The sequence below is a fragment of the Leucoraja erinacea genome, chromosome 2 (assembly GCF_028641065.1).
Source record: "Leucoraja erinacea ecotype New England chromosome 2, Leri_hhj_1, whole genome shotgun sequence".
NCBI classification, from domain to species: domain Eukaryota; kingdom Metazoa; phylum Chordata; class Chondrichthyes; order Rajiformes; family Rajidae; genus Leucoraja; species Leucoraja erinaceus.
In genome coordinates, this window is record NC_073378.1 from 23,228,375 (window position 1) to 23,244,991 (window position 16,617).

Here is a 16,617-nt window from a genome sequence, read left to right on the forward strand (position 1 = left end):
TGTTAGGGAAGTCCAGGACAAGGGGTCACAGCTTAAGGATAAGGGGGAAATCCTTTAAAACCGAGATGAGAACTTTTTTCACACAGAGAGTGGTGAATCTCTGGAACTCTCTGCCACAGAGGGTAGTTGAGGCCAGTTCATTGGCTATATTTAAGAGGGAGTTAGATGTGGCCCTTGTGGCTAAAGAGATCGGGGGTATGGAGAGAAGGCAGGTACGGGATACTGAGTTGGACGATCAGCTATGATCATATTGAATGGCGGTGCAAGCTCGAAGGGCCGAATGGCCTACTCCTGCACCTATTTTCTATGTTTCTATGTATTGTTAAAATGGGATGACAGTTCTGCTTCTATTACCCTTTGAGGCAGTGAGCTTCAGACCCTTACTGCACTCGGGTAAGTGTACCTAATGGTCATTTAAATCTATGTCCACTGGTGTTTGACTTCTCTGCAAACTGCCGAAGTAACTCAGCAGGTCAAGTAGCATCTCTGGAGAACATGGATAGGAGAAGTTTTGTGTTGGGACCATTTATGATTATTTATTCAGTACAGTGGTACAATTCGTGGAGCAGTTACCTCGTAGCTCCAGTGATCCGGCTACAATCCTGATTCCATTGCTGTCTGCGTGGAACTTGCGCTTCCGCGCATTGGTTTTTTCTTGGTCACACATCCTAAGACCTGAGGGTTCATAGGTCAATTGCCGCTGATGTGTGGGTGGGTGAGTGGTGGCATCTTGGGAAGTTATGGGAATATGGGGAGAAATGGGAAAGCGGATGATAAAAACCTGCAGGCCTTGGAAACTTGGGCAAAAATTAAAGTAGTGGGGGAACTCAGTAGGACAGGCAGTATCTGTGGAGGGAAATAGACAGAATACATTTTGGCTCAGGACAACTTCTTTAGGCCAATGGCGTTGAAGGGAGACAGGTGGTCAAAAGAGGGGAGGGAAAGAGGTGGGACAAGACAGAGCAAGGTGGATAGATGAGAAGGAATGGGGGGAGCTATAGAGGGGTTGGGCAGGCAAGGACTTTATTCCTCGGAGTGCAGGAGGGCGGGGTGATTTTATAGAAGTGTATATGATCATGAAGGGAATATATAGAGTAAATGCAGTCTTTAATCCAGAGCAGGAGAATCAAGAATTAGAGGACATAGGTTTAAGATGAGAGGAGAAAGATTCAATAGGAACCAGACGGGCCCCCTTTTCACACAGGTGGATATCTATCTATCTATATTACTAAAAGTCTGTTCTTGACCGGTTTTGGCTTTCTGTGCTGCGATTTCCGAGAGTATGCCGCCACCTACGCCCGTCATTTTTAGCCATCTCGTTCAGAGCCCCCCTCCGCCGCATGTGTGCCGAGGATTTTTCCCGTCGAAGAAAATTGACAGAGATATTAATGTTTTTACAAAATTCCCCATTCACTCTGCTGCCCCTGCTGGAGGGAGGGGGAGGGACTATAAAAACAGGAAGTGGTGTGCCTCAATCAGTCTCTGCAAATGGTGTGCCTCAATCATTCGCTGCAAGTGGTGTGCCTCATCAGTCTCTGCAAGTGGTGTGCCTCAATCTGAGCTCTGAATGACATTGACAAATGTCTACAGCACTGAGTACCCTTAATTTGGTTTGAAAATATGGTTAGAGGTAAAAAAGCACTGCCTGCAAATGGTTGTTTGGGTTTGGGTTGAAGTAAAAAGGCACTCTCTCTCCCCCCCCCCCCCCCCCCCCCCCCCCCCCCTCTCCCCTCTTTTTCTCCCCCACCATCCCTCCCCCTAAACCACCCTCCTCTCCACACACCCCTACCCCCTTCCCTCCACCCTCCCTCCCTGCTCCCCCACCTCCCCCCCCTCTCCCTCCTCTCCCCCTCTCCTCGTCCCCCCTCTCCTCTATCCCCCTCTCTCTCTCCCCCCCCCTCCACCCCTCCCCTCTCTCTCCCCCCCTCCTCCCCTCCATTAGCGTGAGTGTGCAGGGGGGGGGGGGGGGGGGTAGTTAGTGTGCGACGCTGCATGCCACTTCCCCACCCCCCCACAACCGCATGTTGGGGGAACGGACCCAACGGGTCTGCGCTTGGTCTAGTGTGAAATAAACTGCAACAGGCGGTAGTTGACGCAGGCAACATGTCATCATTTAAAAGACATTTGGGCAGGTATATGGATAGGAATGGTTCAGAGAGATATTGGCCAAAAACAGGCAGGAAGGACTAATGTATATGGGGCATTTTGGTTGGCATGGGCAAATTGAGTTGAAGGGTCTGTTTCTATGCTGTATGACTTTGATTTAGCAAGTGATTGGTGGATCCAGGTAAGGAGGAGTTGACAAGTGAGCTGGGAGGGGGAAGGGGAGAGATAGTAACCAAGGCTGATAAGCTGAAAGGCACAAGAGTGCAAATGGTAGAACCTGATAAGAATGGACGGTGAGGAATAAAATGATGAACCAAGGGGAGAGATGATAGGTAGAAGGAAATAGGGGAGAAGAAAAATTGTGACCCAGAGTAGGGAGAAGTATGAGATAACTGGATGAAAGAGGTGGTGAAGGGGAAAGTAATTGCATGGCAAGCGTGGTGGGGGTGGGGGTGGAGGTGGGTGGGGGGGGGAAGGGGAATGGGTAGCTGAAATTGGAGAAATGGGGCTTGAGTAACTCGGGTCGGGCAACAACTCTGGAGCACATAGTTCGGTGACATTTTAGGTTCGAGGCCTTTTTTCGGACTTGAAGCTTAACAATACTGAACCAGCATCTGCAGTTCCTTGGCGAAATGGGATTTGTGTAGGATTAGTGTAAATGGTGTTCTGTGCTCAATATGGACTTGGTTGGCCAACAGACTGTTTCTATGGTGTATAATTTTATAATTTACAGGTTATGTATTGACTAACAAAGTAAAACACATCATATCCCTCTCTAACCACATTGACGTCCTGCTAGGGATCTGTCAATGCACATTCTAAGAACCCTTTGTTCCTCTTGATATTGTTCTAGTGGTTGCATGCCTTTGTCTTGTGGCACCTTCTGAACTATGTTGCCTCACACCACCTTGGATTAAATTCAATAGCTGCTTTCTCACTCAACTGAGGTGCCCATTTTCATCTTCCTACAGTCTAAAGCTGTCCGCAGGGGCTGGGACAGTATCATCTTCTCTAGCTACAACGCTAAATCACTGGTGTATACTGCATTATAAAAATCAAGGTGTCAGGTACTGAGCTGTGAGAAACCCCACTTATAACAAGTTATGTCACAAACTGTTAACTTTTACTCTTTGCTTCCTGCCATCAAAGGAGAAACTAAACCAATGCAGTTAATCAGTAAGAAAATGGCCAACGCATCAATACAAATATATTAAATCAGTAATGTTAGCGAACAGGCAAGAAATGCATAGGATATTTAGAGAGATGTGGGTCAAGTGTGGACAGATGGGACTAGCATAACTGGGGCATCTTAGATGGCATGGGCAAGTTGTGCCGAAGGGCCTGGTTCTGTGCTGGATGACAATGACTCTAAATGCAAGTTACTTTCACCCCAAACTACCAGAGTTAATTTTGAATGCAAAAGTCAGCCCTCCGTAAGATCCATTGAGCTTTTATGTTTCCATGCAATTTACTTTCATTGGACAACAGCTTGTCATGTGGAATCTTTTCAAAACCCTTACATGGAGCCTACATTAAATGCAGAGAAAGTTAGACGTGGCTATCAGATTGAATTACGGGCAACATATACAAGTAGGGTCATGAGGGTAATGCGGTCGATAATTTAAGTGTAGGAAGGAGTGTCTGGGACATAAGAATGTCAGGTGAGAGTCCTAATTGATTTTTAAAAAATGATGAGTTGAGCAGAATGCAAGGTTAATTTTGCAATTGTATTTGAGAGTACTTTATATTCACTGGTTCTGATTTTGTGCAGTTTGTAAATTTCTTGTGATGTTGTATCCAGCATCATGAAACTTGAGCCCCTTCAAAGAGCTCCAGGACCATTTGATTGGATTGCCACTTGACAGGGAAGCCTGGAGATCGGCTGGTCCACTGTGGATACACAATTTGTCCCTTGATATTTAGTCCCTGCACCACATACAAGATCGGCATCAAAAAAATGGAATCAACCACCCTGGGTTAGGCTCTCGTGTAGATGAACTTCCAGCACCTGATCCAACCACAGTAGAGCTCCTCTTTAAGCAGTGCCAGTGAACATTAATTAATGCTTACTATATTAGCTGCTTGTTACCGCATGTAGCCAATGAACAGCATGGCTCGTGTTGGCTGAGCACAGAAACCATGGAAATGAAGAAGCAGCATGAAGTTAGCAGCAGGCAACATGTGGCATCAATTCTCATTTAAACAAACCAGTGAAATCTATCCCACTTACCCTGGATTCCACCAGCAATAACCATTTCAACTAGTGTGGACTTGCGGATAAATAGTGCAGATCCCGACACTAGTAATTTTAGGGTGGCGTTATATCAGCAAGGATATCGACAGGAAGGAAGTGTGGAGAAGTGGGCGGGCCATCTCTGACAAAAGCTTCAAGATTTTCATGTTTAACTGAACATGTGTCCAAGCCAGAAACCACTGATTTATCATATAATAGCCACAAGCTCCACTACCCACTCTGTTATTTTGACTGCAAAATTCAGACCAAAACTTCCTATCTTCAATCGATGTGAGAGATTTCTATCATTTACCATATTCATCTCTTCAACACATTGGCTTCTCACTTCAGCAATTCTCTCTCCTCCTGCTTTGGCACCTGTTTTCCCACTGTATGTTTATCAAGCATGTCACATTCATTGTGAAAGTTATATTAATACCTTTACTTTAGTTTTGCATATATTAACTTACATTAGATTAAATTCTTTCATGAACGAAATGGCATATGTCTAACTAAGTGAAAAGTTGTTTTATTACATTTGGCTAATCAAAACATAAATAGACCCAATAACTCTGAGACTTATTGCCAAGTGTAAAATATTGATTAATGTGTAGTGCCTCAGAAATCTAAATGATATAACCTTCAAAATTGATGACTGATAACGAAATGTACAATATATTCCGTTTTCTTGCAAGCTTTCTTAAATTTTTCAAGGAATACACAATATAAAAAAGGAATATTTTAGAAACATAGAAATTAGGTGCAGGAGTAGGCCATTCAACCCTTCGAGCCTGCACCGCCATTCAATATGATCATGGCTGATCATCCAACTCAGTATATCGTACCTGCCTTCTCTCCATACCCCCTGATCCCTTTAGCCACAAGGGCCACATCGAACTCCCTCTTAAATATAGCCAATGAACTGGCCTCAACTACCTTCTGTGGCAGAGAATTCCAGAGATTCACCATTCAACTTGGTAATAATGCAATATTCTTTTTCTTTTGAAAAACGTGTTATTTCACTAAAAACAAAGCTTCAGGCATTGGACATATTTCATGTAATGATACATTATATTATTGAGCGAATGAAGTATCCTCAATAATACTGTTCTTCAGCTTATGTATTAAACAGAGTTGCTTACTACAATTCAAGTGCATTTTAAACATCCTGTGAAAGGTGTGGCAAGATTTTCTCAGTGCCTGATGTCACCTGAACAGTCTGTGGAGCATTTTTGAAAGAGCAGGGGAGCTGAGCGATCACTGATTACCGGCCTCGGGGGTACCTGGCGAGGGAGTGTTGCGGGGGGGGGGGGGGGGGGGGGAAGATAGGGGGGAACTTTTTGGGGACTTTTTGAAATTTGATGTATTAAAATCATGTTTTATTGCATTGTAGGTATGATTTCAATGTTTTTTGTTGGAAGTTTTTTTACGATAATGTAGGGCCTACATTCGAGATAGGAGTAGGTGATTATCATTTTTGTTATTGCTCGACTTCCAAAAACTGGGGGATAATAACACAGGCCTGTGTTATTACCCCCTGGGATCGACACCAGTGGTTTCTACGGTACAGGAAATTTCACATAAAAAAGTTTAAATGTGTTATAATTTCAAGTGCTATTTTTTTTTTGTTTACAGTTGGAAAAAGGGACAAGAAATAATCATAACATTTCCTGATTTTGCAAAGTCACACAAATTATGTTTTGCTCGGGGGAAAAATCAGAGTATTTTGAAAGTATGCGTTCTCCTTTTGATGTATATTTTGATTTGAATGTGGAATCATCAATATATGACATTAATAAAGGGGGTTTATGTTTGTGGAAACATCTTTTTTTTTTTAAAAGGCATTTGAGAAATCTAAAATGCATTAGGAATATACATTTCAATAGACTGAGTCTCTTGACCAGAGTAGGTGAACCAAGGACCAGAGGACAGATTTAAGGTGATGGGGACAAGATTTCATAGGAATCTGAGGGGTATCTTTTTCCACACAAAGGGTGGTGGGTGTATGGAATAAGCTGCCAGAGGAGGTAGTTGAGGCAGGGACTATCCCAACATTTAAGAAACAGTTAGACTGCTACATGTATAGGACAGGTTTGGAGGGATATGGACCAAAAGCAGGTAGTATAGTTGGAGGGTGTGGACAAGTTGGGCAGAAGGGCCTGTTTTCACACTGTATCACTCAATGATTACATTATACCTTCACCATGTATGAATGCTTCAAAATCAAGTGGTCAAGATTTATTGCCATATACTCAAGCATAGAAACATAGAAAATAGGTGCAGGAATAAGCCATTCGAGCCAGTACTGCCATTCAATATGATCATGGCTGATCATCTGAAATCAGTACTCAGTTCCTGCTTTTTCCCCATATCCCATGATTTGGCTAGCCCCAAGAGTTAAATCTAACCCTCTCTTGAAAACATCCAGGGAATTGGCCGTCACTGCCTCCAGTAGCAGAGAATTACAGATTCACAACTCTCTGGGTGAATAAAGTTTTTCCTCATCTCAGTCCTAAATGGCCAACCCCTTATTCTTAAATGTGACCCCTGGTTCTGGACTCTCCCAACATTGGGAACATTTTTCCTGCAGTTACAGTAAGTGAAAATCTAGTAGGCAAGCAGGATGCTTTCTCCAACCACCCCCATTTGAAGGCCACTATCTTCCACTGCTTCAACCCAGATCTTGGTACCTACTTCCAGCAGCCACTGGTTGTCTTCCAGGATGCACTGAGCCGCAACCTGGTCTATGCCGGTCACCAGGGTGAATTCGGCGCAGAGACTCTCACGGCAGCAGCGCAATGCTTCCTCCTCGCCTTCGACCCAAGTCCGGCCGTCTCCAAGGGACTCTTGCACTGAGGCTGCTCCATGGCCGGAGCTACAGTGAGCGGCTCGCCAGCCCCTCAAATACTCGCCATCCCTGACTCCCCGTCCGCATCTGCCCCCGCCGCTTCTGCTTCCATCCATCCCTCCGCCCCGGCTCCAACACCCACGACCAGGTTGCTCAGAGCACAGCAGCACCTCGTCCAAAGCTGAAGACATTGGGGCATGTCTAGCCAAAAATGTCTGCTTCCATCCATCCCCCCCCCCCCCCCCCCAGCTCCGCGGCCCATGTGCTTGTTCCTATTAGTATTTTTGAAAGATGTTTTGTACATATATTGGTTCAAGAGTCAATAATGTTTCATTTTCATATGTACCATCAATGGAACAATGAAATTCTTACTTGCAGCAGCTTAACAGAGGCCTGTAAATGCAGTACACACAAATAAATAACAATCCAAAATTCCATAAATAAATAAATAACAGTAAAAAGTGCAAAAAGACAAAAAGTGTCCGTGCAAACAAAGACATCTCATTATAGTTCATATTAACTTGAGTGAGGTTAAATTTCAAGTTAGGCGAGGTGAGAATTTAGAGATTTAGTGTTGAAACGGGTCCTTCGGCCCACCGAGTCTGCACAGATAATCGATCACTCCGCACACTTGCACTATCCACCACACTAGGGACAATTTACAGTCGATTAACCTACAAACCAGGTTAGTGTTGGGCAGTGTTCAAGAGCTTGATGGTTGCTGGGAAGAAGCTACTCTTGAACCTGGTGAGCACAGTTTTCAGGCTCCTGTACCTTCTTCTCGATGGTAGGGTTGACACGAGACCATGGCCTGACTGGTGTGGGTCATTGAGAGCATAACCAGGGTAATGTTGAGTATTTGTCAAGTACTGGTGTTGTAGTATTTGCCTCATCTGGCCATACAACAGTAGATGTGAAATACCTCCAAACATTTAGACCAGAAGACATAGTAGTAGAATTAGGCCACTGTGTCTGTTCCGCCATTCATTCATGGCAGATTTATTTTCCCCTCTGAACCCCATTCTCTGGCCTTCTCCCCGTAACATTTGATACTTTTGCAAATCAAGAATTTCTCAGAGATGTGATAATGTGCCATGTAAATGCAACATTTTTTTTTGCTGGATTTGATCTTAACACTGAATATATGAAATGTGAACACAACAGCCATTAGAAACAACAACGATAGACACAAAATGCTGGAGTAACTCAGAGGGACAGGCAACATCTCTGGAGTGAAGGAATATTCGATTTAAAACCAGCATCTACAGTTTTTTCCCCTACGCATTAGAAACAACAAGATGTGTTGATTGCAAAGGAAGATAGCTCATGTTTATAATATTAATATTATTTAGACCATGGTTTGGAAATACAATATTGTTATACCCCATAAGAGATTATAAACCTGAAGAAAGTGCGACACAAAATTAGGCTGACAACAAGGATTAGAAGGTGATGTTGTAAGGAAAGGCTGGAATACCAGGGGCAATGACAGAGGAGGATGCAACAGAGATTGTTAATATTATAAAATACATGCAGTTAATCATAAATTAATAAGCTGCAGATTTGGGGAATCTAAAATGAAAACAGAAAATGCTGGAGATACTCAGCAGGTCAGACAGCAACTATGAAGAAAGAAACAGTTAACACCTTTCACCCCACCAGTCGTCACATACAACAAGTAATCCTCCGTCAGTTTCTCCACCTCCAACGTGACCCCACCACTCGCCACATCTTCCCAATGTCTACCTTCTGCAAAGACTGCACCCTCCGTAACTCCCTTGTCAATTCTTCCCTTCCCTCCCATACCACCCCCTCCCCGGGCACTTTCCGTTGCAACCACAAGAGATGCAACACTTGTTCCTTTACCTCCCCCCTCAACTCCATTAAAGGACCCAAGCAGTATTTCCAGGTGCGACAGAGGTTCACCTGCATCTCCTCCAACCTCATCTATTGCATCCGCTGCTCTAGATGTCAGCTGATCTACATCGGTGAGACCAAGCGGAGGCTTAGCGATCGTTTCTCCAAACACCACCGCTCGGTCCGCAATAACCAACCTGACCTCCTGATGGCTCAACACTTCAACTCCCCCTCCCATTCCATATCCGACCTCTCTGTCCTGGGTCTCCTCCATGGCCAGAGCGAGGGATTGTTTTTGGAGGAACAGCACCTCATATTCCGCTTGGGGAGTCTGCATCCTGGGGGCATGAACATTGAATTCTCCCAATTTTGTTAGCACTTGCTGTCTCCTCCCCTTCCTCAGCCCTCAGCCTTCGGGCTCCTCATTTTTCCTTTCTTCTCCCCTCCGCTCCTTCAGGCGTTTCGGCCTGAAACGTTTGCCTATTTCCTTCGCTCCATAGATGCTGCTGCACTTGCTGAGTTTCTCCAGTATTTTTGTGTACCTTCCATTTTCCAGCGTCTGCAGTTCCTTCTTAAACATTTCAGATCAATTATCTTTCAGCATATTTTTTTTTTAATTTAAAAAAAAAAAATCAAATTGCTAAGACATCAAAGGTAGGTATTAGAGTGTGGAAAGTTTTACCATGATTAGTACAGTATTTGACTTTGCCAAGTTTTGGAAGGAGCAGGCACATGTCAATATTTTGGGGTGTAGGGAATCCATGTAGGATCCATCCACCACCCTACCCTCATCAATAACCTTAAGTCGCCTCCTCGAAATACTCGATCAAATTAGTAAAACAACACTTGCCATGTCCAAAACCATACTCACTGTCCACAATTAACCCATTCCCTTTCCAATGTAAATCCAAAATCAAAGATTCCTCTCCAATAGTTTCCCTTCCATTGATTATTTAGACTTAGACTTAGTTCCTCCCACACTGTTGACTTCATTGGGCAGCACGCTTTCACCATTCTGTTCGGTTATGTGCAACGTCTTCCACCCTCGATAGGTTTGCGTCCTGTGCTCCCAAATTCTCCATGTGAGTTTTGATCGGCCTCTTTTCCATCTTCGGCCAGGTTGCCATGTCATTGCTATCTTAGTTGCACATTCTGGTGACATTCTGAGCACACGTCCTGCAGATTTCATCCTGCGTACCTCTATGTCCTGGCTGAGAGGCTTTGTTGCAGTTTCCCGGTAGATCTCCTCGTTTGTGATGTGGTCTACCGCTGATGGGAGAATATAATTTCCTTGTATTATCTCTACTTCCATTCTTAAATAAAGGAACATTAGCTACTTTCCAATCCTCCAGGACGCCATGCAAATATTTTTTTATCAAAGCTCCAACAATCTCCTCTTGCCTCTTTCAATAACCTTGGATAAATCCCAGCAGGTCCTGAAGAGTTATCCATTTTAATGCTCTACTGGCTTGGACATCGGGGGGGGGGGGTGGGGGGGGGGGGGGTGGGAGAGTGCATGGAGAATTATTTTTTTGTCCTTCCATCACAGCTATTGATGGATGTTTAATGTAAATGAATTTGTGTGTAATTGTCTGCTGCAGAAACGGCATTTTTGACCTCCAACACCTCCTCCTTCTTAACCACAAACTGCCAGGGCATATTAGTATTCTCCACACTAATCTCACTGTCCTTCACTCCAAATGAAGGGAGTGATTTGAGAGCATGCTTCTGGTTGATTTCCCCTGTGAATGCCAACTGCCAGTAATAATAACTAGCCATGAAATGTACTGGCCAGCAGAAAAGGTTAGTATAAGAAGTTATTTCTCTCACAGAAGAGAGAAACCTGGCCTATTGTGGTCCTGACCCAAAAAATCGCCAACCCATTCCGTTCATAGATAGTGCCTGGACTACCAAGTTACTTCAGTATTTTTGTGTTTTGCACAGGATTCCAGTACCTGTGGTTCTTTTTAAGTTCATGTGATAGGAACAGAATTAGGCCATTCGGCCCATCAAGTCTACTTCGCCATTCAATCATGGCTGATCTACCCTTCCATCTTAAGCCTATTCTCCCCGCCCCCCTCCCCCTCCCCCCCCCCCCCCCTAAGCCTGGACACCCATAATAATTAAGAATCTATCTCTTTCTGCCTTAAAAATATCCATTGGCCTCCACACCCTTCTGTGGCAATGAATTCCACAGATTCACCACCTTCTGACTAATGAAATTCCTCCTCATCTCCTTCCGAATGGAACATCCTTTAATTCTGAGACTATGACATCTGATCCTAGACTCTCCCACTAGTGGAGACATACTCTCCACATCCGCTCTATCCAGGCCTCCATTGTGGCAAACGCCTGGATTGAACATTCATATTTATTCCCATAACTCTGCTTTTGCCCATGGACCAGTAAGTTCATTTTCAAATATTCATTCAAATAATGCCTTCTTAAAATTATTTATTGAACTAGTTTCCATCATGTCTTCAGGTAATAGGAACTTCTGCGTGTAATAAAAATATTCGCTTCAATGCCTCCCCAGATCTCAGCCGAGGGTGTAGTTTTATTTTATCAAAATCTCAACATTTGAAACTTTAGTTAAGTTTACCCTTAATCTTTCACATTCTGAAGAAAATCATCAAAGTCTCACCTCACAAATAAAATCTTAGATACTAGCTAAAATCTCAGTCAACGCTCTCCATAATCATATGGCACAGAAAAAGGGCTTGTTGGCCCACCGATCTGCACAGGCCATCTACCACCCATACACACCAACCCTACATCCAATTCTGTTCTCTCCACATTCTCACCAACTTCCCCTCAGATTCCATCACTCATCTTCACACATCTAGTTTGGTGATACAGCATTAAAAACAGGCACTTCAGCCCACTGAGTCCGTGCCAACCCATGATCCCCTGTACAATAGTTCTATCCTACACACTAGGGATAATTTACAGAAGCCAATTAACCTGCAAACCCGTACATCTTTGGAAAGTGGGAGGAAACCAGAGCAGCCGGAGAAATCTTACGCGGTCATAGGGAAAACATACAAACGTACAGACGGCACCCATAGTCAGGATCGAACTCAGGCCTCTGTTGCTGTAAGGCAGCAACTCTACCATTGTGCCACTGTGCCACCCTAACTTAGTGGCCAATTAACCTACCAACCCACAACCCTTTGGGATGTGGGAGGAAACTCAGCACAGGGAGAACATGCAAAGTCCACATAGGCAGTGCCCAAAGTTAGGGTTGAATCCAGATTTCCTGATACGCAATGTCTTGAATTGTCCTTTAAATTCCAACGAAGGCCAAAGCGACGAATCAGAAAATTACAACCTGTATTACAGTTTCCAAAAGAATATTATTGCATTTTATTGACAGAATCCATTAACAGAAACTGCAATGAAAAACATGGTTAGCCTTTCAACTCAATGAGCCATATCAGAGGTGCCTCACCTGTGCCAATTGACTTAGTTTAGTTTAGAGATACAGCATGGAAACAGGCCCTTTGACCCACCGAGTCAGTGCTGACCAGCGATCCTTGTACACTAAGACTGTCCTATATATTAGGGACAATTTACAATTTCTATCAATGCCAATGAACCTGTAGGTCTTGAGTGTTGGAGAACACTGGATCACTCAGAGAAAACCCCAAGCAGTTACGGGGGAGAACATACTAACTCTATACAGACAATACCTGGTGTCAGGATTGAACCCGTGCTGCTGCCGCTGTAAGGATGTAACTCTCCTGCTGTACCACTGTGCCACCCAAGCCATTGTTCTATCTCTTTCTCCAGATATTCTACCTGTCCTGATGACTATTTATAATTCAGAGAAGCAAAAGATACTCTCTTGTAAAATCACAGGGCAATGGCTGGGTGAACTGTTTTTGTGCATTTTTTTTTATAATCAATGCATTGAGAAGGAATTAAGTAAACGTGTCCATGTTGTCAGCATTTCTTTAATATAGCTGACAGTAAATTATTTTCTGACAGGATGACGAGCCTATTAACACGATTTCACGCTCAACTGCACTTGATTCTGTCATTATACATTTTAGACTAAAAGCAGTTGAAGTGAGGTACATTGATAACTGGATCCAGACATCTATTGACAACAGTTTAACTAATAACTTAAATTGAAATTGAAAATGGAGGAGCTAATTTTAAACAGCAATTCGAAGTGTTGGGGTTTTATTCGTCTTTGCTGAAGACCCGTGGCCAAGGACTGTGTTTTTGTTCTCTGTCAAATCACTGTCTAACAAATGAATGTATAGTCTAACAGAAGAAGCATACTTGCTGGGATTGCTAATAGCATTTTGTGCTTTTGCGCTGATGAGTTATAAGCTGAGCAATTAATGAGGTTGATTATTTTTGCTTTCAAGTGAGTATATGATGCGAAGGAAGAAAGAGAAAAGAGGTTTAGAAGGTTAATTCCCGGGATGGCGGGACTGTCACATGCTGAGAGAATGGAGCAGCTGGGCTTGTACACTCTGGAGTTTAGAAGGATGAGAGGGAATCTCATTGAAACATATAAGATTGTTAAGGGCTTGGACAAGCTAGAGGCAGGAAACATGTTCCCGATGTTGGGGGAGTCCAGAACCAGGGGCCACGGTTTAAGAAAAAGGAGTAAGCCATTTAGAACGGAGACGAGGAAACACTTTTTCTCACAGAGAGTGACGAGTCTGTGAAATTCTCTGCCTCGGAGGGTGGTGGAGACAGGTTCTCTGGATGCTTCCAAGAGAGAGCTAGATAGGGCTCTTAAAGATAGCGGAGTCAGGGGATTATAGGGAGAAGGCAGGAATGAGGTATTGATTGGGGATGATCAGCCATAATCACATTGAATGGCGGTGCTGGCTCAAAGGGCTGAATGGCCTATTCCTGCACCTATTGTCTATTGTTTAGCAATGGTAGCAGAATGAAAATGTGCATACATTTTATACCCTCCCTAAAATCAGCACATTTCTGAAAAGGCAATCCTGTTCTGCATCACAAACGACTCTGATGGTAACGTACTTCAATAAAATATACATACACTGCAATCAAGAATGTGTGAATAGTACAATATAAATATTGATTGACCCAGATATGAGAAGAAATCTATTATATTTTGTACTGTGACCATTGTTCAGGCCAGCATCAATGCAATAAAGAGTTAAATGGTCTTCCTTTCTTTCTTTTCCACCCCACCCAGATTTGCATCCCCACTTTTCCCTCTATGTATAACCATATAACAATTACAGCCGGCCATCTTTACAGTCCGTGCCGACCAACTTTGTTTCTTAGTCCCCCCCTGCACCCTATAACCCTCCATTCTCATCCATATCTTATCCAATTTATTTTTAAATGATACCAACGAACCTGCCTCCACCACTTCCACCCCATTCCTGCCTTCTCCCTATAATCCCCTGACTCCGCTATATTCCTTCTTCTGACTTTACAATTTTAAACTCTTCTATTTTTTTATCTCACACTTTTCATCTTTGGCCTTTGTCCAACCATCTGCCTATAACCCCCCCCCCCTCCCCACTCACCTGTATCCACCTATCACTCTGACCAGTTTTGTCCTCTTCTACCTTTTCCTGCTAACTCCCACACACCCCTCCCCCCCCAACAGAATCAATGTGAAAAAGGGTCCCAACCCAAAACGTCACCTAACCATGTTCGCCAGAAATGCTGCCTGACCCGTTGAATTATTCCAGCATTTTGTGTCTTTTTTTGTAAACTAGCATCTGCAGTTCCCTGTGTCTCCTTAAAATGGTCTTGATCCATTTCATCTTCGTAGGTCTTTTGCAATGAATTCGGCCACATATTTGCAGACATATTTTCAGTCACTATTTCACAAATTATTCTCCCTTTCATGCTTCTGCGAGCTTCTGCTTGTCCATCACATGAAACGCAACCTTTCTTCCTCACCACCAGTTCAATCTTTCTCACAATCCACTTCTTCAAGGTTCAGTGACCAAGAAGGCCAACCGTCAAATATGCAATTATTTTACAGGTATTTGAAGATTTACTTTTTGGTTAAAGGAAAATATATTATATTCTCTCTCCCTGTTAATTTGTCTACAATGAAGCAAAGATTACAAAATAAACCTCATTTGACAGCATATCCATAGGTAAATATATCGCCCAGAATTATCACCAATTTACAGTCATTTCCTCTGTAAATGTAAAAACTGATGCACTAGATCTGATGCACTAAAATCTGCTGGAAACCACATATAGACCACGTCAAAGCAAAACTGGCAAAGTCTATAGCAATATTGAGAAAATCAAGACATATTCTGGACCACAAATCATTTCATACTCTGTATAATACACTCATGTTGCCATATCTGAGTTACTGTGTGGAGATATGGGGTAACGCCTACAAAACCAACCTACAGCCGTTATGCACATTACAAAAAAAAGCAATAAGATTCATCAATAACGTTGGATATCTTGAACATACCGATTTATTATTCTTAGTCACTTACACTGAAGTTCACTGATCTGGTTAAATTTAAGACTGCACAAATCATGTACAAAGCAAGAAATAATTTACTTCCGGGAAATACACAAAAACTGTTTATGGAAAGACAGGGTGGGTACAATTTGAGAGGGGAACGTAATTTAAAAAAACTCAATGTCAGAACAACTCTTAAAAGTATGTGCATAGCAATCTGTGGTGTGAATTTGTTGAATGGTTTGGAACAGGAGATAAAACTTAGCACAAACATAATTCAGTTTAAAAAGATGTACAAACACACTTTTTTAAAAGGATATTGGGTTGAGGATAGGTGATTGTGAGTGGGATATTTGGTATACTGATTGTATTGGGAAGGGTGGTTATAGGGTGATGGGTTAACTATATGACTAAGAGACACTGTATAGTACAGGAGGGTTATTTCTTTTTTTTCCTCTTTTTTTTGTAATGGCTTTGCAAATATTTGATTAGTGTATAAATTTTGTATTGCTTTGCAAATATTTGATTAGTGTATAAATGTAAATAATTTGGTGTACATATGGAAATAGGTGTTTATAGCTGCTAGATATGTGTAAGATAATTATAAGCAGTTGAATAAGGGGTGGGAATTAATAAGGTTTGGCTTCTTCCTGCTCCTCGTCAGACACATACGATTCATTTATTTATAAATATTGTTTATGGCACTTTAATAAATATTCTTGTTGTTTTTTTTGTTTTTTGTATGCCGTTTCAAACTTGCGTTTTATTTTTTTAGTCTGTTCGAAATAAAGGATTTATTATTATTTATTATTATTATAGATGCACATTCCATACATGTATGGAAAAAAAAGTAGGTTTAGGGTGTGCTTTTTTTCAGATGATATTATGGAAAGCATTAAATATGTGTTTTAGAAAGTATTGAGCACATCTACAAACTATTACTATGGCACGTTACTTAAATGTGTGTAGATGTAAATAATGGAACAATGGAATCTCTGCTTGTGACCCGGTAATGTATACAGGCAGTGAAATTCAGTCTGCCTTAGCTTTAATATGTACTGCCCGTGTTTGATTATTGATATTGAGTATGACTAATATTCAAACATATTTACAGAAAACACAATACGCATT

The 16,617-nt window shown here is 42.5% G+C and overlaps 1 protein-coding gene across 2 annotated transcripts in view; it reads right to left on the reverse strand.

Moving 5' to 3' along the window:
- The window catches only part of LOC129707610 (voltage-dependent L-type calcium channel subunit beta-2-like), a 343,156-nt gene that overhangs the window by 322,798 nt on the left and 3,741 nt on the right, over positions 1-16,617 (reverse strand). The window lies entirely within an intron of this gene.